At 48.2% G+C, this 21,709-nt stretch overlaps 1 protein-coding gene across 1 annotated transcript in view; it reads left to right on the top strand.

Moving 5' to 3' along the window:
- The first annotated feature begins 407 nt into the window (after positions 1–407).
- The window catches only part of LOC141166466 (creatine kinase U-type, mitochondrial-like), a 194,037-nt gene continuing 172,735 nt past the window's right edge, over positions 408–21,709 (top strand). The window contains exon 1 of the mRNA XM_073653172.1: positions 408–643. The gene's annotated coding sequence lies outside the window, so the exon portion shown is untranslated. The remainder of the gene's footprint in view (positions 644–21,709) is intronic.

Below are 21,709 nucleotides of genomic sequence, written 5' to 3' on the forward strand. Positions count from 1 at the left end.
AATGGGAACTGTGTTAGGCAGTTTAATGTGTTTGTTTAATTCTAGCTCTGTCAGTTGTATTTGTTTAATTTTGTTTGTTTAATTCTATCCCCGGGGGTTAATCATATGATCGTATTTGAGTTACATGGATAATGATGCTCTATATCCGGCCTCTCCTGTTACCATAGCTAAAAACAGCGTTGTCCACGTGTCTCCCAAGCGTCGCTGTTATCATGTGGCCATGTTTGGTCGTGTGATCTGTTACGTGTTCGCTTCCACATGACCATATTTCGTTACATATTCAGTGACGTGCGTTTCATTATGTGGTCGTATCGGGTCACATGAGTGGTGACGTGCTTATGCTAATTCTGTACATGCACATCCAGTATACGGATTTTACTGTGCAGTTCACAGTTTTCTATCACAGTAGCGTGTGACATACACAGCGGGCTTTCCCGTGTTTAATATCTGTATGGGTATATATAGGCTGAACACATTGGAGTATGAACATCTGTAATATACAGGTGTTGATCAATTAATTATTCTTTCTCATTGGATGATTCCCACTTAAATACCTTACACTCCTAGACTACTCCACCCTTGGACGAAGCAGTTTCTGCAAAACGCGCAATGGGTATGACGGTTTTCCTCCAGCCTCCTTGTGGTATGTACCTCTTGCACAATGTGGATATAGTATGTTATTGCTATTATTGTTTATCTCTTATTTAGCTGCACCATTATATGAGCAGTTTGGTTTACATATTGATACTACAACTACCTCAGTATTATTATTTTATATATTATTATATTAACATCATATTTAATATTTGTGCTATTTTACTTACCTTTTATGGAGTGGTACAGCAAGGTTTCTACTATGGCTTTACTTTTACTAGGGTGAATTCTGCCATTTGTTCATTACCTGTGGTGCTCTATTTCATTTTATATAGTTTTCTATTGTGTATTTTATATGTCATCAATAATGATTTAGGGATTTTATTGGCTTGCATTTGTTTAGGTTCTTTGGTGTTTCTCAATTATAGTGCATATGACCTTTACTACATGGATTGTGAATTTAGGTGTTTATTTATCTTCAAACAAGTCAGAAGAAACTATTCTTGTAGACTCCAAAATATGCTACAACAACTTGATAGAAACTGAAAGTCTGCCGTCCCTTTTGGCAATATCCCTTTTCCATCCTTTTAAAACCTGTCTAAGTGCAAATTCTTTTGTAAGATCTTTGCACCCCCAGCGTTTTACATGAAAACTTGAAAACTCCCCCTGCCAAATCGTGTCCTGCCCCTGCAGTTGACACAAAAACGTCCTGAAGTTCTGTCAAATATCCAAAAGCGACCTTCAAATCACCTGTAATACCTACCAGTAAAACCTCACCTACTATATTCAACCATACTTCCCAATTCTTGCTGTGATTCTTCCAAGTTGCAGGGACAACGGAATTACTAATTGAATTGATGAAGTTCGCCTTTAACACAACCCACAAGTGACACTGGCAGTCTTCCCCTTCTGGCTGCGCATCAAGATGGGTGTCCCGGAACACTGGCATGTAAAAGCAAGAGAAAGCATCCACTGCTAACTTATTCACACCAGTATATGCAACAAAGCAAGAACTGGCAATGTATTGAACAAAAAAGCATTTACGACCCACACATCCCCCATGTTATCTGTTCAAATACAAATACTCCTATCCTTCATCAAGTAACCTCACAACCCATAACAGACATCCTGGTGAGGAGGAGCCCTGTAGATTTGCAATGCTGGGAAAGCAAAGGAAGCTAACATTTCAAAATAACTGCAGGATAATGAACAACCCATTGGTAGACACATGTCTACATAGAAAAGATCCTGCAAACAACATCCTAATAGGGCATACAGGCAATAAACGGAACGAAGATTCTATATCAGACTTGGAAAATAAAGCTCCCTGAATAGCTTGCCTCACCAACTGTATGACCGCATCAAAAGTGATATAACATGACACAGACTTTTCCTTCAATATACCATTATTCACAAAACCGCCAAAAGAGAAGGATGATGAATTTTATTACAATTCCCTTGGCTTTTTTTGGAACTAAATGCAAGGCAAAAACTCTTAAATTTGGGTATTGTGGCTTCCCAAGGGGGCCAGCCCCCCTATCCAAATGAACTTCCTTAATTTATTGCATGTTATCTGTAAATTGTCATTGATCAATTGGCTTCAAATTCGCTGACAAATACGTCACCGAGGTAATATTTATGACAAATATAGAAACCCTCACTGAAACCTTCAACGAAAATTTCCACCTCCCATCTCTTTGGCGAACAGGCAAGCCATGGACCGGTTTTGAGGACGCGCAATGACTTTCTGTATTGCAATGTCAGGGCCCAGTTTAGAAGGCTGTTTGGCTCGACAGAAACACAAAATTGTAGAGTGGGCACCCCCACAAATGGAGCATTTGTGATGAAATTTATAAAGAATCAGCAATGACCTTCATTAAAAAACCAGTAGGCTCCATTGTGATGTTGGGCTGTGTCCCTGATACTTGTACTGGCAGCCACGGTTCCACTTGCAAAGGGACGAGATTAATTTTTAGCTAAAATGAGTTGCAGCCACACAGCTACACATCTGTTGCCTTCGACTCCCAACCAATTTTATGCATGAAAGCCAACCGAATTCTTTGTCATATCACAACCAAACAGCAGCTTGTGGGTAGTGAAGAAAGTATCTGAATAGGTGAAAAGCTCAGCTTCTTTTTCTGGAAAATATTGGCAAATGACATGAACAAGGTGGTAAATCCCTAAAGCCAATATTTCTGCAATAAAGAGACTAAATTGGATCAAAATATAACCTCTTTCACTAATGAAGCATTAATGCAAGGAGACTCACCAAACAATGGTGTCCTCATGATAACCGAGATTGCATACATGGAGGCTGGCTTGCTTGGATCCAGTGACTGCTCATCTCCCAGTAGACAAGCCAATAAAGCATCAGGAGTTGTTTCAACAGGAATGGCTGTTTGTGTGGTGGTTTTGTAAGGTACCCGAGTATTAGGCTCACATTGTCCCTAACAGCCTATCATCTGCAACTGCGACTGTCACTTCTCACTACTTTTCCCAACTGAACTGTCACTTCCTGAACTTGGCAAAAACTCTCTGTTCCCCCCTCCCAGAGTTAGGTCAGCCGTTAAAGTTAACCCTATCTAGGCTAGACTGCAGTCCCAGAGGATTTTACTTTTGACAAAATACATTAATATAAAATACATTTAACCACTTGAGATGTCAGGGAGTAACACATCATCTCCACCACTCCTACAGCTTGATCCTCTAATGTAGACGAAGAATAAGATGTTACCTGATGAAGTTGAAGATGTTTTGAGTGGCCAGCGGTGTCTTTTATGATGTTGCCTAGTGGAATTGCATTACTTTTGTCAAGTGTGCCAATGTCTTCTCCCTCGATGTCTTCTGCCACTCACATTTGAAAAAAGGACACTTGACAAGAAAACGATTGCTGACCAACAAATAGAGAGCCTACAGGACGTACAATGATGTTGCACTCCATGTAGCTGTACCCCCACCCGCCAAAGCACAGAGGACAGTGGATAACAGGAGAGAGGGGCCTGTATCTTTAAGGTACCGGGATATACCACAGTTCAATGAGCACACCTCGGATATTGATGAACATCTCCAGTTATTTGAGAACGTCTGCCTGCTGCATGAGTTGTCAGTATGTATGTGAGGTGGCATGTATGTACAGTATGTGGTATGTGAGGACCTGCCCACTTACTAAAGAATATGAGACTTTTCCATCACAGAGCTCAGTTTCCGTCGATATTATTATTGTGTTTTATTAGAGATTTGCTTGCTGCGTTTTATTAATGTTCTGCTTGCTTGTCAGTTTATGTACACTAATTTTACTTATAAAGTGTCCAGCAATCCAGTAATCTCATCAGTATCTCAAGAGCCTTAAGCCATTGTTCAGACAGCGTCTAGGCCCATTGTGTGAGTGTTGAAAGAAGATCCGGCGGGGCCATCACCACAGGGAGTCTCACATGCAGACCCAGGTGATGGGTTCGACCTGAGAAAAATACTTCCACTAATGCACACTTAGCTTTGGGGGGGAGGGTGACAGCAGTTCTGCCCATTCAGAGGGCTGATCCTAGTGAAGGAGAAAAGAAGTCACATGTTTAGTGGGGAGTTGTGTGGAATGACATCGAAGGAAAAGGATCGAGACTGAGGACCTGGACTGGATAAACATGCTACAGTTGTGGGATCTGTCGGTTGGATTTAAACTTTCTTAAAGGATTGTTGCTACTGGATACCTGTGCTTCTATCATTTTACCTGTCGTCTGGAGGATCGGGAACTGAGACTACAGACTATACTAGCACAAAGACAGTGGAACTACCGTCCTGGGAAGGGAATCTTGTGGACTTAGACAATTTTATTTTGGACATTTACCTGGAATTGCTGTATTACCATGGATGTGAGGAATAAAATATTGTTGCATTGTTAACCTGCATGGGTGATTATTAAAACCCACAATCTCAGAACTTTACAGGGGTTATGCTCTATGGTAGTATGTTGAACAGGATGCAAATAGTAGTGTTGAGCCACCCCCGTAGTGTTCGAGTTCGGTTCGGTTCGTCGAACACCCGTGAGTTCGCCGAACTGTTCGTCGAACTGTTCGTCGAACACCTTCGAACACCGTTAAAACCAATGGCAGGCAAACAAAAACACATAGAAACACATAGAAAACACCTTCAAAGGTGTCCAAAAGCTGACAAACTGCTCAGAAGACACAACTAACACATGGAAAAGTGATAAGTACATATAGTCATGCGAAAAGAAAAGAGGTGGAGGAGTAAAAGGAGGGGGAGACACAGATATAGGCATGTCATGCCCTTCTAAAATCCAAAAAGTGAGAAGCCGACACGTTCAGTCCGCTCCTGCCCGTGCCACCTCCGCGTCGCCGGGTTTGTGCCAGAGCCGCGGTGAACCCTGACGGCCAGCCCCCCTCTCCCAATACTGGTGCCTGTCCGCTGGTGGGTCGAGCGAGCCCCCCTGTGGTGGAGGCAGCTCTAAGCTTTTTAATTTAAATTGTCTCTCTAATTTGAATGAATACACTTTAAATCCATTTACAAGGATCTATTGGAGGGCAAGTCTCATGCCAGCAGCCGCGTAATTCCAGCTCCAGTAGCGTCCACTAAAGCTGCTGCAGTTAAAAAGCTTTTATAAGGATCGAGCTCGGCTGTCCACCGCAAGGCATCCTACTGCCAGTCCCAGCCCCTATGCCTTGGGGTGCCTCCTGATGCTCTTCACTGAGTATCCCGTGGTCCCGAAGCATTTCCTTTGAAAAAATTAAGTGTCCAAACTACAGGTGGTGTAGCTTGCTTAACAGCCGGGATAATCCGCTGACTAGCAGACACTGCTACTAGGCACAAAGTATTTCCTGGGCTAGATGCAGTTAAAAATTTGTAATTAGATACTCTCGTTGGATGCTGAGAAAGCATTCCATAGAGTCTCCTGGCACGCCATATATGATTCTCTTAAAAAGCTTGGGGTAGGGGTCTAGGGGACCCTTTTATAGCCAAAATCACGGCCCTGTATCGTAATACGTCACCTAGGCTGAAGATAAATGGAACTGTAGCACCCTGAGGGCTCGGTTGCTACAGAGGTATTGCACCTCACCCAGAGGTGTGATATCTCACTCTCAGGTAAGGATGTAGTGTGGATCAGGACCCGACACCTGCATGCATTACACCACATTGCCGTGGGGCAGGGCGACCAATATGCCCCTGAGATGGGCACGACAGTCCCTGTCCCTGGCTGGAGTGGGGGGAGGGAACACTGAGGAAGGGGAACCCTGTAGTGCAGGAGCAGGGAGGAAGCAGTTCCTGGGTGCATTGAGAAGGGAGTATAAAAGGTGGGCACCATCTTAGTTCAGTGCAGAGAAGTCTGAGCAGAAGTGGCAGGGAGCAGGGGCTCTGCATGAGCTCTGCTCAGGAGGCGGGCCTAGTAACAGAGGCCCAGGCCTGGAAGAGGGAGAAGGAAGGAAGAGGAGCGGAGAAGGCTCCAGGAACGAGGAACGAAGGGATCCCAGGGGTGCGGACGGGCGAGTCGCCACCACACGCCCGAATCCACTTGCGTGGAGGGGTCAGGCCAAAGGGGGAGACCGGTCCCCGAAACTAGTGGAGGCAGGAAACGACCCTCAGCTAGAAACAGGAGGCTGTGACATTTTATGTGGCGCAGCCCCTCGCTACACCCGCTAGGAAGGCACCACATAGGGTCAGGGAAACTGGCGCCAAGTTTACCAAGAGGAGGCCCGAGGCAGCCGGACAGAAGGGTTGGTAAGAAAGGCCAGACAAAGGACACACAAAGGGGGTCCTGTGAAGCGCTCCAAAGTTATCTGGGAGTTGTCTGAGCCCCTCACCTGGTGAGCACAGTACGACGTGGGCAGCCGTTACCTGCAGACGTGGTCTGGATAATAAGAACTGTGAGTAAAGGCCCTGGACTGCATCACTGACTCCGTGTCGTTACTGCTGCTGCCCTGCACCATCACCCCCATCCTCCGCATACACTGCCCTGAGGCTATACTCCTCCCGTGGGGAGTTATGCTACGCTCTGTTGCACCCACAACACCAGCCTCAGTGGTCTGCCCTGGAGCGGCGGTTCACTCTGACCGCAATCCACGGGTGGCGTAGTCGGACATTTAAACATCAAAACCACATAAATAGTTCCGCCACTGGTTTGACCGCCCTGAGCCACGGAACCGGGTCGCCGCCACGGAGACTACAACCACCAGCATCCACCAAAAAGGGTCCGGCTCCGGGTGTCCCAAGGCCCAGGGGGCGCATCAGAACATTTTCATCACCTTTCACAATCACCAATGGGACAAGGCAGGGATGTTCTCTGTCCCCTCTCTTATACATCCTAGTGACGGAGCACCTGCTCTCATCAATTCGCCATAACCCCAATATTAGGTGGATTGAGGTGGGAGGCACCGAGTACAAGTGCTCTCTATTTGCTGATGATGTCCTAGTATATATCACTCAATCACATATATCCATCCATGCTGTTATGGCTGAAATAGATCACTTTGTTATATGGTCAAATTTTAAAATCAATGCAGCGAAGTCTGAGGCCCTCGATGTCTCCCTCCCCAAATCCATATAGGATTCCATCCAGTCCAACTTTCCCTTTGCCTGGCCCTCACAGGGTATCAAATACTTAGGAATTCCTATTCATAGAGACCTCTCCCATCTATGTTATCTTAATTTTGGGCCCTTTATTGAACAACTCCATACAGACCACGGTTGGCAAGTTAGAACTGTAAGATTCACTACGTGAACCACTGGTGTTTTGTGGAAAAGCACATGTACACTGTGTTCCAAATTATTATGCAAAAAGTGTTTAGGAGTGATAAGGGAAGAATTTGTTTGTTTGTCAGTTAAACTCATTGATGGTGATGTGTGTCAGGGCTCTTTATATCACTGTAAGCAATTGCAGACACCTGTGCTAATTAGTTTGGCAGGTGTGTCCAATGAAAGGCAAGACTACTTAAGAAGGCTGTCTCACATTATTAAGCAGCCTACATTTTCTGCCAAAATGGGAAAGAAAAAGGATGTGTCGGCTGCTGAGAAGCAACAAATTGTGGAGTGTTTAGGTCAAGGCATGACTACAATCAACATTGTGCGATGATCAGGATGAAGTGTCTTGGCAATCAAGAAGTATGTAGCTGATTCACAGTACACATGTGTGCGTGCTGATAAGGGCAAATTGAGGACTCTTTCCTACAGGCAATTACGTCAGGTTGAAAGAGCAGCGGCAAAAAAGCCTTGTCATAGCAGCAGACAAGTTTTTGAAGCTGCTGGTGCCTCCAACGTCCCCCGAACAACAAGATGCAGGGTCCTTCAGAGGTTTGCAGCTGTGCATACGCCATCCTGTCGACCTCCTCTATCCACTTCACACAAGCAGAAACGGCTCCAGTGGGCCAAACATTACATGAAGACTGATTTCAAAACTGTTTTGTTCACGGATGAGTGCCGTGCAGCGCTCGATGGTCCAGATGGATGGAGTGGAGGATGGCTGGTTGATGGACACCCCACGCAAACACGGCTACAGCGCCAACAAGGAGGAGGTGGAGTAATGTTTTGGGCTGGAATCATGGGGAGAGAGATTGTCGGCCCCTTTAGGATCCCTGAAGGCGCTAAAGATGAACTCCATAATGTATGTGGATTTTCTCAAACAGCACTTCCTGCCATGGTTCAAGAAGAAGAACCGTGTATTTCACAGCAAGATCATTTTTTTGCATGATAATGCACCATCTCATGCTGCACATAAAACATCTGCATCTCTGGCTGATATGGGCATAAAAGGGGACAAACTTATGGTGTGACCCCCATGCTCCCCTGACCTCTACCCCATTCAGAACCTTTGGAGCATCATTAAAAGGAGTGTCTATGATGGCGGGAGGCAGTTCACATCTAAGCAACAGCTCTGGGAGGGTATTCTGTCCTCATGCAAAACAATTGAAGCAGAAACCATCCAAAACCTGACAAATTCAATGGACGAGAGAGTTCAGAAGCTCCTTTCGAACAAGGGGTCCTATGTGAAAATGTAACATCACCTAGAATAAAGTTTTGAGTTGAAAACTGTTTGATTTCAGTTTCTAACAACCTGCTAATGCTTATAATTTCAAAAATGACCATTTTTTTGGTCTTTATTAAAATGAAAAGGTTGACCGAAAAGTTTGGGGGATCTAAGAGTGTGGCAACCCAGTAGTCATGATTACTTCGAATTCTGACAATATGAGGGTCATGCTGCAGGTAGTGCAGCAAGAAGGCACTTATGTGTCTTGCGCATCTCGGAGCCCCAAAATTATTTTCCGGGCTAGATGCAGCTAAAAATTATTATTAATTTTAAATCTGGTGAAGCTTTAGTATAGATGGCCTAATAGGATCAGTGCTGCACACTGCTACAAAGCCCAAATTATTTTCCAGTCAAGATACAGATAAACATGATTAGTAATTTTAAATCTGGTGGAGCTTATTATAGATGGCCTAATAGAATCAGTGCTGCACACTGCTACAAAGCCCAAATTATTTTCCAGCCAAGATACAGATAAACATGATTAGTAATTTGAAAGCTTAAAACGGTTGGTAGGGTGATTTTAACCAATCAACAAGCTTTTACTCTCCACAGGATGACACAGGGGTAGAAAAGTCGTTTCGGATCCATGATTTGTTCATCTTTATGAACGTGAGTCTGTCTACATTATCAGTGGAGAGCCGCGTGCGCTTATCTGTCAGCACACCACCAGCAGCGCTGAACACACGTTCAGACAGAACGCTGGCTGCGGGGCATGACAAGATCTCCAAGGCGTAAGTGGCTAGCTCCGGCCATTTATCCAGATTGGAAGCCCAAAAAGAGCAAGGGTCCAGTGACACAGTCATGGCTTCAATGTTTACTTGGAGACTTGGAGATACTCCTGTACCATCGTCTCTAGGCGTTGTCTATGTGTCAGATGTTATGCACACGCCCGGGCTAAGCGGCGTGTGCGAGTGATTGGTAGTGATTCCACTGGACCGTGCCGGAGAGTGAATGCCTGGAGGGGCGTGACTAAGTATTCACCCGATCCGACCAGGGTCGCACGACGGCATACGACGCCAGTGCACCAAGGAGGAACCGAGCAGAGGGACCAGGTGCTACTCCAGGACAGACCCCGGACACGGCTGTTGACCCACACAGGGGAATACAGGAACAGGCTGGTAGGCTGGCACACAGACTGGTGGGTATAGGCAGGCACGACTGGTATGCAGGCAGGCGGGTATGCAGGCAGGGGGGTAAAGGCAAGCACAGCTAGAGTGCAGACAGAGAGGCACTAGCAGGTAGGAACACAGGCGGGATAGGACCCAGTACACACCGGGACTCAGGAACAATACAGGCAGAGGGTTACAGGCAAGCACAGCTAGAGTGCAGACAAGGCTGAGCAGGGAGGACAGGGCTCTGTTCACACGGAACAGACAGGAAGGGAAAGACAGAGCCAGATACTCACACAGTACTTGCAGAGACAACAAGCAGGAGTTAGGTACGAGTTCAGACTCTGCAGAAAAAGGAAGGGAACGGACATAGAGGCAAAACAGGTAAAGGACAGGAGAGAGTTCAGACTGGAACTGAGTGTACGGAGGAGACCGACACTGCAGAGGGATACAGGAGCGGGTCTGGGAATACGGCCCCCAGAGAGGCGGAACGAACAGGCAAGGAGCGTGTTCAGACAGGACAGACCAGACGCAGGAGCGGGTCTAGGAAATCGGCCACTAAAAGGCGGAACGAACAGGCAAGGAGCGTGTTCAGACAGGACAGACCAGAGAACACAAAAAGGACACAGTTCAGACACGGGAGCTGATACCGCAAAGCAGGAGACATACAGGACTCAGTTCAGACACGGGAGCTGAAACCGCAAAGCAGGAGACATACAGGACTCAGTTCAGACACGGGAGCTGATACCGCAAAGCAGGAGACATACAGGACTCAGTTCAGACACGGGAGCTGAAACCGCAAAGCAGGAGACATACAGGACTCAGTTCAGACACGGGAGCTGATACCGCAAAGCAGGAGACATACAGGACTCAGTTCAGACACGGGAACTGATACAAAAAGCAGGAGACAAGAGACGGGACCTGGCACCTTCAGAGTGCAAGCACACACTGAAGGAAACACTATGCACAGGCAGGGATAGAAGGGAGCTGCTGAGCTATATACCAGGTGACAGACAGCAATAGGCTGAGGACGCACAAGGGGTGTGACCCACAGCAGGTACAAAAGGCAGGAAGTGATCGGGCGCCGCCCTTAAGCAGCAGAAACAGACACAAACAGACAGCATGGAGGGAAGCCAGAGAGACATTCTGGACAGGAGATCAAGTGCGCCCTCTTGCACAGTGGGAGATGGACCACCATGCAAGGACGCCGCCAGGTATGTTACAGTACCTCCCCCCTTACGCCCCCTCTTCTTCAGGCCTGCCAGAATCTTCCGCAGGGAATTCGAGGGCCAGTCGTTCACTGGGTTGGAGGGGGACAGAGACTTAAGGGTAATCTCTGCTTCGAGGTACATCTTGTCAAGCTCACAGGAAGAAATAGACGGGTTATCAGGTACATAATGAGGAAAAGTCACTGTCCCTTTGTTATCTGGTGATATCCCGGAGGATTCAGGAAACAACTGGAGGTCCTCCGCCGGGTCAGAAGAGTGCAGAGGCTCAGAGAAAACAACTGCTTCAGAGTACACTAGGTCGGACTCACTGGAGGAAGCAGGCGAGGTATCGGGTACCGAGTATAGGAAAGTCTCTGTCCATTCACCACCAGGTGGCACCCCGAAGGGTTCTGGAGACAGCTGGCGGACCTCCGCCTGGTCAGAGGGGTGTAGAGACTCACGGGTAACCTCTGCTTCAGAGTACACTAGGTCGGACTCACTGGAGGAAGCAGGCGAGGTATCGGGTACCGAGTATAGGAAAGTCTCTGTCCATTCACCACCAGGTGGCACCCCGAAGGGTTCTGGAGACAGCTGGCGGTCCTCCGCCTGGTCAGAGGGGTGTAGAGACTCACGGGTAACCTCTGCTTCAGAGTACACTAGGTCGGACTCACTGGACGAAGCAAGCGAGGTATCAGATCCAGGATATAGGAAAGTCTCTGTCCATTCACCACCAGGTGGCACCCCGAAGGATTCTGAACACAACTGGAGGTCCTCCGCCTGGTCGGAGGGGTGTAGAGACTCAGGAGTAACCTCTGCTTCGGAGTACACTAAGTTGGACTCACTGGACGAAGCGAGCGAGGTATCAGGTACAGAGTATAGGAGAGTCTCTGTCCTTTCGCTACCAGGTAGCACCCCGAAGGGTTCAGGAGACAACTGGAGGTCCTCCGCCTGGTCGGAGGGGTGTAGAGACTCGGAGGTAACTACCACTTTGGGGTACCCATTGTCAGGCTCACAGGACGAAGCGGACAAAGTATTGAGTACCGGGTGTAGAGAAGTCTCTCTCCATTTGTCATCGAGTGGTATCCCGGAGGGTTCAGGAGGCAACAGGGGATCCTCCGCCAGGTAGTAGAGGTGCACAGACTCTGAGGTAACCACAGCTTTGGAGCATCCTTGGACATGCACACCGGTTAAAGAGAAAGAAGCATCTGATGCCGGGTGCAGGAAGTTCTCCTGTGTGGAGTCTGGATGGGCAGAAGTCTCTTCGGCCAGGAGAACTGGTGCACTACCCACGCACATTACCCATTGGGGTTTCTCCGGGATACAGGGAGATGAAGCTTCAGTAGGGACTTCAAGGTTGGGGTCAGGAGGTCTCAGGGAGGACAGACCCTGGCGTGACAGCTTGCCTCTAAGTCTAGCACGTCTGGACTGCCTCTTGAGGTTGAGAGAAGTATTACGGAAAGCGTAGTCACCCTGTGAGGATTCTGGGTGGGCAGTAGTCTCATTGGGCTGGAGGACTATTGCGCTACCCACACACATTACCCGTCGGGGCTGCTCCGGGATATTGGGAAGTGAAGCTTCAGCAGGGGCTTCAGAGTTAGGGTCCTCGAAGACCATACGAAAGGCCACCAGGAAGGCCTGCAGGTCAAGGATGACAGGATCCCATGCTTCCCATAGGGGGGTGACCCATTTCAAGGCATCACCCGCTAGGTAGTCAATCATAAAAGCCACTTTAGCCCAATCGGAAGGAAAATAGAGAGGGTAGGCCTTAAAGTGTAGCATGCATTGCTCCACAAATGCACGACACTGTCTTGGATCCCCATAGTAACGTGGCGGATCCGCAGGAACGAGAGCTGATAGATCCATCTGGACGGGTGCGTAATTCGCCTGGAACTCAGCTAAAGGGGGAAAAAAATTTATTTATTTATTTTAATGCATGTATTCGCTGGAAAAACTTCTCAAAGAGCGAAGGCCGTGGGGCTCAACGGGAACCATGGCCTGTGCATGCTGTTATGCACACGCCCGGGCTAAGCGGCATGTGCGAGTGATTGATAGTGATTCCACTGGACCGTGCCGGAGAGTGAATGCCTGGAGGGGCGTGACTAAGTATTCACCCGATCCGACCAGGGTCGCACGACGGCATATGACGCCAGTGCACCAAGGAGGAACCGAGCAGAGGGACCAGGTGCTACTCCAGGACAGACCCCGGACACGGCTGTTGACCCACACAGGGGAATACAGGAACAGGCTGGTAGGCTGGCACACAGACTGGTGGGTATAGGCAGGCACGACTGGTATGCAGGCAGGCGGGTATGCAGGCAGGGGTGTAAAGGCAAGCACAGCTAGAGTGCAGACAGAGAGGCACTAGCAGGTAGGAACACAGGCGGGATAGGACCCAGTACACACCGGGACTCAGGAACAATACAGGCAGAGGGTTACAGGCAAGCACAGCTAGAGTGCAGACAAGGCTGAGCAGGGAGGACAGGGCTCTGTTCACACGGAACAGACAGGAAGGGAAAGACAGAGCCAGATACTCACACAGTACTTGCAGAGACAACAAGTAGGAGTTAGGTACGAGTTCAGACTCTGCAGAAAAAGGAAGGGAACGGACATAGAGGCAAAACAGGTAAAGGACAGGAGAGAGTTCAGACTGGAACTGAGTGTACGGAGGAGACCGACACTGCAGAGGGATACAGGAGCGGGTCTGGGAATACGGCCCCCAGAGAGGCGGAACGAACAGGCAAGGAGCGTGTTCAGACAGGACAGACCAGACGCAGGAGCGGGTCTAGGAAATCGGCCACTAAAAGGCGGAACGAACAGGCAAGGAGCGTGTTCAGACAGGACAGACCAGAGAACACAAAAAGGACACAGTTCAGACACGGGAGCTGATACCGCAAAGCAGGAGACATACAGGACTCAGTTCAGACACGGGAGCTGAAACCGCAAAGCAGGAGACATACAGGACTCAGTTCAGACACGGGAGCTGATACCGCAAAGCAGGAGACATACAGGACTCAGTTCAGACACGGGAGCTGAAACCGCAAAGCAGGAGACATACAGGACTCAGTTCAGACACGGGAGCTGATACCGCAAAGCAGGAGACATACAGGACTCAGTTCAGACACGGGAACTGATACAAAAAGCAGGAGACAAGAGACGGGACCTGGCACCTTCAGAGTGCAAGCACACACTGAAGGAAACACTATGCACAGGCAGGGATAGAAGGGAGCTGCTGAGCTATATACCAAGTGACAGACAGCAATAGGCTGAGGACGCACAAGGGGTGTGACCCACAGCAGGTACAAAAGGCAGGAAGTGATCGGGCGCCGCCCTTAAGCAGCAGAAACAGACACAAACAGACAGCATGGAGGGAAGCCAGAGAGACATTCTGGACAGGAGATCAAGTGCGCCCTCTTGCACAGTGGGAGATGGACCACCATGCAAGGACGCCGCCAGGTATGTTACATCAGACTTCTTGTCTCCTGTGGCCTTGCAAAGGATGGGCTAAAAAAGTGGTGAAATGATTCCGCAAAATTGATGTTACCAGCAGATACTGTGGTTCTGTTACGGTTTGAGTGCTGAACACTTGACGGTCCCACGGTTGGCAAGTTGGAACTGTGAGATTCACTACGTGCACCACTGGTATTTTGTGGAAAAGCACATGTAAGATTCTGCAACAGTCTCTGCTGATACTCCTGCATGCGTGCATCCCTTTCTATGGCAGGAATAATTTCTGCAAATTTACTTTTGTACCAGGGATCTAACAGTGTGGCAACCCAGTAGTCAGGATTATTTCTAATTCTCACAATTCGAGGGTCATGTTGCAGGTAGTGCAGCAAGAAGGCACTCATGTGTGTTGCGCATCCAGGAGCACCAAGTCCCTGTTGTGTTGGTGGCGAGGTAACAATCATGCTTCCTTCCTCTGTCCTCTCCCCCCAACCTCGCACAACAGAAATGTGATCAAGGTCTCCCTCATCTGATGAGTCTTCCATCAGTTCGTCCTCCACTTCTTCCTGGGCTCCTGCACCTTCCTCACTAGTTTGGCTGCTACCATGCGCCCTGGTAAAACCATCTCCCCCACCCTCACATGCCTGCCGCCTTGGTGCTGCCGACCGTCTGGACCTTGCAGATGTTAGCCCTTCTGCATACAACTCCTCCTCCTCTACTTCCTCCACCTCCTCTTGTGCCACCACCTGACTCCGAATTCTGTTTAACATGTGCTCCAGCATGTAAATCACCGGAATAGTCATGCTGATAATGGCATCGTCAGCACTAAACATCTTCGTTGCCATTTCAAAACTGTGCAGAAGGGTGCATAGGTCCCTGATCTGAGACCACTCCTCCAGCGTGATTTGCCCCACCTCTGGATCTCGTTGGCCCAGGCTATACGTCAGAACGTATTGCACCAGGGCTTGTCGGTGCTGCCACAGTCGCTACAACATGTGCAGAGTTGAATTCCACCGGGTAGGCACATCGCATTTTAGCCGGTGAAGTGGCAGGCCCAACGACTTCTGTAGAGATGTAAGTCGCTGAGCTGCGGGATGCGAACGGCGGAAGTGAGCACACAGCGACCGTGCCCTCTGCAGAAGGCCATCTAGTCTGGGATAGTGGGCTAAAAATTGCTGGACAACCAGGTTCAACATGTGAGCCATACAAGGCACGTGTGTGACATTGCCCCGGCGAAGGGCCGCACCCAGGTTTGCAGCATTGTCGCACACGGCCTTCCCTGGTTTCAGGTCCAGTGGAGACAACCATTCATGAAATTGGTTCTCCAGAGCTGACCACAACTCCTCAGCTGTGTGACTCACATTTCCCAGACATTTCAATGTAAAAACCGCCTGATGACGTTGAGCCCTACTGCCAGCATAGTAAGGAGGTGTGAAGGATCCCTTCTGCGCAGTTAGAAAGCTTGTGGCATGACCAGACAGGCTTTGGGTGCAGGTGGAAGACCGAGAGGAGGTTGAGGAGGCAGAAGCAGTGGAGGAACTTTGACATAAAGAGGATTGACGCACAACTCGTGGGGACGGCAAGACTTGGACAGCAGCCCCTTGTCCTGCTGTCACCATAGTTACCCAGTGCCCAGTCAGCGACATGTAACGCCCCTGTCCATGCCTACTCGTCCAAGTGTCTGTGGTGAAATGCACCCTGTCACACACAGAGTTTCTCAAAGAAGCGGTGATGTTGTGTGCGACATGCTGGTGGAGCGCAGGCACACCTTTCTTTGAGAAGTAGTGCCGACTGGGCATCTGGTACTGGGGCACTGCGACGGACATAAGGTCTCGAAAATCCTCTGTGTCCACCAGGCGGAAAGGCAGCATTTCTGTAGCCAAGAGCTTGCAGATGGTGAAATTCAACCTCTTAGCTTTCTCATGGCTAGGAGGAAATGGTCTTTTACTTGTCCACATCTGAGGGACCGAGGGCTGGCTATTGTGCTTAGACGGGGTTGATAAGGGTGTCCCCGGCAAACTGCCGGTCTGTGAGGAAGATGCAGGCGGACATGTTAGGTTGCCTTGATCCAAAGGTGGTGCTATCGATGTCGGACAGCACTCAACACCAGCTGGTGTTACCACCTCCAAAGAAAATGATGACCTGCCAATCACGCTGGCTGTTGCGGGTAAAGAGGTGGCAGGTCTGCGCCCCAAAACAGGTGTGACTGCTGTCCCCCCAGTCACAGAGGATGAAGAGGCCGCGGATGCACAAGATATGGCAGACGGTGGTTGGCCCGGCCGGCTAGGCCGCATTGTAGCACACTGAGCTTCCCACTGCAACTTATGCTTCATGTCCATGTGCCGGTTCATGCATGAAGTACTCAAACTATGTATTTTTTGGCCTCTACTTAGCTTTTGCTGACAAATGTTACAGATAACACGAGTTGGGTCATCTTTATCGATCTGAAAAAATGCCCAGGCTATGCAAGGCTTAGCACCCATGCGACCTGAAGAGCCACCACGACTTGTGTTGAGAGGCAGAGTTGTGTTTGAGGATGCAGTTGTTGACGTGCTTCCAGTACTACGTCTCTGTCCAGGAAGGCGCAACCTGACCTCGTCGTCACTAGCATCTTCCTCCACCTCCTCTGCTGACCTCATCTCTTGGCTGACTGTGGGTTGACAGTAAGTGGGATCTCCAACCTCATCATCATCACCCTGTGCGTTATCACACCCGTCGTCCTCAGAGCCAACCTGTTCCTGCCCTGACAAAAAACTAAAGTTGTCGCTCCAATCAGGTATTTGAGTCTTATCATCGTCTTCCTCATTGTCTCCACCAACAGGAGTTACAGTTTGGGAATGAGGGTCTACATTATGGTCAGAACCTTCTGCGTCTGGTCCTGGATCCGACTCATAAAGATTCTGGGCATCAGTGCAGATCATTTCCTCGTCTGGATTCACAGAAGCGCTGGAGTCGACCTCTGATTCCCAGGCTATAGTATGAGTAAACAGCTCTGCAGACTCAACCATCTGTTCTACCTCATACTCAGACAGGCAGCTGGAGATTTGGGAGCTGTGAGGAAGCAAGTGCGATTGGGGTGACACCTTTGAGGACTGGAGTATTTGTGATGTTGAAGTTGATGTGGAGGAGAGCCCACTTAAAGGAGCACTTGATATCCGTTGAAGCACCTGCTGTTTTTGTGCCTCATCTGGAATTTGTAGCGATTGGCGTGGCCGTAAGAAAGGGATCTTATCACATTGTCCGCTAAAAGAAGTAGACATTTTAGTTTGGCTGGAAGATGGTCTTTCTTCTGCAGATGTTACTGTTGCTTTAACACCTACCCCACGGACACAACCTTTTTTCCCCTTCCCAACACACCTATTCCCCTTTCCACCAGCAGCAGGCCTTTTTCCACTCATTTTGGTGGTTAACTAATTCACAACTCTGGAGTTGTTTGCACAAAAAAACAATGGATGGGAACCGAGCAGAGCTGAGTGGCCAAACTGTGGTATTAGGCCAAAACTATTGGCTGGGTTAGATGCAGAAAAAAATTATATTCAATATATATTTTTTCAGAGGTAGATGCAGAAAATTTTTTTATTCAGTTTGCAACCTGATGGAGGTCTGTATAGATGGATTAATAGAACAAATCCCACACACAGCTACAAGCCCAATATTTTTTCAGAGGTAGATGCAGAAAAAAAATATATTCAGTTTGCAACCTGATGGAGGTCAGTATAGATGGACTAATAGAGAAAGTCCCACACACAGCTAGAAGCCCAATATTTTTTCAGAGCTAGATGCAGACAAAAAATTATTTTGAATTTGCAACCTGATGGAGGTCAGTATAGATGGACTAATAGAATGATGCTATGCCCAAAAGATTTTACTTCACTAGGTGCAGTAAAAAAATTGGTATTCTATACACAGGTGGTATATCTTGCAACACAGATAGGCTACTCCACTGACTAACACACTCTGCAATAGGCCAAAAAGGATTAGCTTTGCTAGATTCAGCCAAATGCTGTGAGAAAAACTTGCACAGCACTGGCACAGACCTGCCTGGCAAAAACTGATAGGAACTGATGTAACCTAGTCCTGAAAAGGACTCCAATTACAATTAGTCTTTACTCCCACAATCTATCTATTTAAGAGCACAGACCTGCCTGATAAAAGTCGTAGGAAATGCTGTAACCTAGTCCTTAAAAGGACTGCAATCACAACTATTCCCTACTCCCAAGCTATCTGTAGATTTGTGCGAAAATTGGCTTGAAATTAACAAGGTATAGCGCACACAGCAACAGCGGTGCCCTCTAACACGCAGCTGCAGCAGTGAGAAAATGGTGGCGACGGGGAAAATGGCTTGGTCTTATAGGGCAAGGACATGTGACATACACTGCCAATGACACATGCCCTTGCTTGTGTGAAAAAAAGCACTTCGCTCCGTGTGTGCGCTGCTGATAGGCTGACAGATTGCACCTCCCCACTGTAAATGCGGGAAAGAGAAAAAAAAAATGGAGATCTTCATTGTTCCTGCAGAGATCCATCCCCTGCCCCTCCCCCCACCCCGCTGTACACTCAAACTGCGTATTAACATTAATTTTCATCATTACTGAGAAAAAATCCAGTTATGATTTTGGTGCACGAACAGTTATCGAACATAACCTCGAACAGCCGAATTTTTCTCAAATTGTTCGTGTTCGCCGAACGGCTCGAACACCGCCCAAAACAGCTCGAATTTGAGATTGGCGAACAGTTCGAGTAGAACAACGCTCATCTCTAGCAAATAGGTTTGATTTAAGCAAGCCACCCTGAGAGGATTCTTTATGGCTGCTACCAGTCTTATAGCTAGGGTCCAGTGAATCTGTCTGCATACCTAGATTAGATCACTGAGGCTCCCTCCTGCAATCAGCTGCTGTTCCTACGGCAGCTGTGCTTCTCTTTATTCTGTATGGAGGAATATGTGGGGCCCATTATACTGTATGGAGGACTCTGTGGGGCACATTATACTTTATGGGGGACTATGCGGGGCCCATTATACTATATGGAGGACTATGCGGGGCCCATTATACTGTATGGAGGACTATGTGGGGCCATTATAAGTTTATGGAGGACTATGTGGGGCCATTATTCTGTATGAGGCACTCTGTGGGGAAGTGGAGACCTCCTAGGTTGATCTAGCATCATCCGGTCTCCCCTAACATCCCTGTATTGGATCTTCACCAATCATCGCACATGCATGCCTCGCCCTGTCTTTCCCTGGCGTATGTCTAAGGCTAGGGAAGGGAGGAGATGAGCCCTAATCGAGCTCCTCTAAATACTAGACAACAAGGGTGGACAAACAGGGGGAAATTGCATAGGTTTAGACGACTCCAGACAAATGCGCACACGTCCTCAAGCTCCAGAGAGGACGAAGCCTTCACAAGTAGTAATGAATATCGTCGGCACCTCTCTCTGATACACAGCAGGTATTTTTACACCCAGGCAGAGTGTTAATTAGCTAGAGGAAGGTAGCCGCTGGGTCTTAGAGACAGCCTCTAAGAAGATGTCTGTAATGCCAAATGTAGAGATCTCTTGCAACCAACTTCAGGGTGACTGTCTGTCACTTCTGACACACTCGTGACAGTACCCCCCCTCTACGAGTGGCCTCCGGACACTCAGGATTGGGATTCTCAGGATAAGAGGTGTGGAATGAGGGAACCAATCTGGGAGCATTCATCTCTGATGCTGAAACCCACATCCTTTCCTCTGAAAGGACCATAGCCTTTCCAGTGCATCAAGTATTGCAGAGAATGACGTTGGAGACGAGAATCTACAATCCTCGAAATCTGGAACTCCAGATTACCATCAACCATTACTAGGGGCGGTGGTAGAGGTGAGGGCTCAAGAGGTTCCACATACTTTTTGAGTAAGGACCTGTGGAACACGTTGTGGACCTTAAGGGCCTGAGGAAGTTCAAGACGAAACACTGCTGGGTTAATGACAGCAGTTATTTTATAGGGACCAATAAACCTAGATCCCAGCTTCCTAGAAGGAACTTTCAATCTTATATTCCTGGTAGACAACCACATAAAGCCATTCACATTCAGGTCCTGCCTGGCAAGCGTTTTCTGTCAGCCATACGTTTATACCTGTCTCCCATGATCTTTAAATTACTCGGAACACCCTGCCATATCGAGGAGAGTAACGAAGCAAACCGTTCCTCCTCAGGAACTCCTGAAGCTCCTCTCCCACTAAAGGTACCAAACTGTGGGTGATAACCGTATGCACCGAAGAATGGTGACCTGCCAATGGATTCTTGACGAAGATTATTAATGGCAAATTCTGCCAGCGGTAAGTAGGATGCCCAATTCTCCTGATTTTCGGAGACAAAACACCTGAGGTTGGTCTCAAAATTCTGATTGACACGCTCGGTCTGACCATTCGACTGAGGGTGGTAGGCAAAGGAAAAGGACAGCTGCACCCCCAGTCAAGAACAGAATGCCTTCCAGAACTTGGAAACAAACTGGGTCTCCCGATCTGACACCACATCGGAGGGAACCCCGTGAAGCTTCACAATCTTATTTATGGACACCTGAGCAAGTGTCTTGGCATTTGGAAGTGGAGGCAATGCGACGAAGTGAACCATTTTACTGAACCTATCTACTACCACCAAAACCACCGTTTTGCCTGCAGAAACCGGAAGGTCAGTAATAAAATCTATGGACAAGTGTGTCCATAGACTACTAGGGATAGGTAGCGAAAGAAGAGTACCAGACGGACGGGTATGCGAAACCTTAGAACGTGCGCAAATACTATAAGCAGCTACGTGTTCAATCACATCCCGATGCAACCCCGGCCACCAAAAACGACGAGAGAGGAGGTCCGCAGTGGCCTTACCACTTGGATGCCCAGCAAACACAGCGTTATGATGTTCCTTAATTACTTTGTGGCGCTGATTAGATGCTGCAAATAACCTTCCTGAAGGGCAGGAGGCAGGGGCGTCCCCCTGATCCTCCAACACCTCACCTTCCAGTTCAGGATACAGTGCCGAAATGACTACCCCTTTATGTAATATCGGGGCAGGGTTCTCATGGTTACCACCACCAGGGAAGCTCCAGGACAAAGCATCAGCCTTGATGTTTTTGACCCCTGGACGAAAAGTGACAACAAAATTGAACCTAGTAAAAAACAGGGACCATCTGGCTTGCCTAGGGTTGAGACGTTTAACTGACTGGAGATATGACAGGTTCTTATGGTCAGTAATAAAAGTAATAGGATGGACAGCCCCCTCCAACCAATGTTGCCATTCCTCGAACGCCAATTTGATCGCCAAAAGTTCCCTATTACCCACGTCATAATTTCTC

The sequence above is a fragment of the Phyllobates terribilis genome, unplaced genomic scaffold (genome assembly GCF_046119375.1).
Source record: "Phyllobates terribilis strain yellow unplaced genomic scaffold, ASM4611937v1 Scaffold_11__3_contigs__length_659146591, whole genome shotgun sequence".
In the NCBI taxonomy this organism is placed as follows: domain Eukaryota; kingdom Metazoa; phylum Chordata; class Amphibia; order Anura; family Dendrobatidae; genus Phyllobates; species Phyllobates terribilis.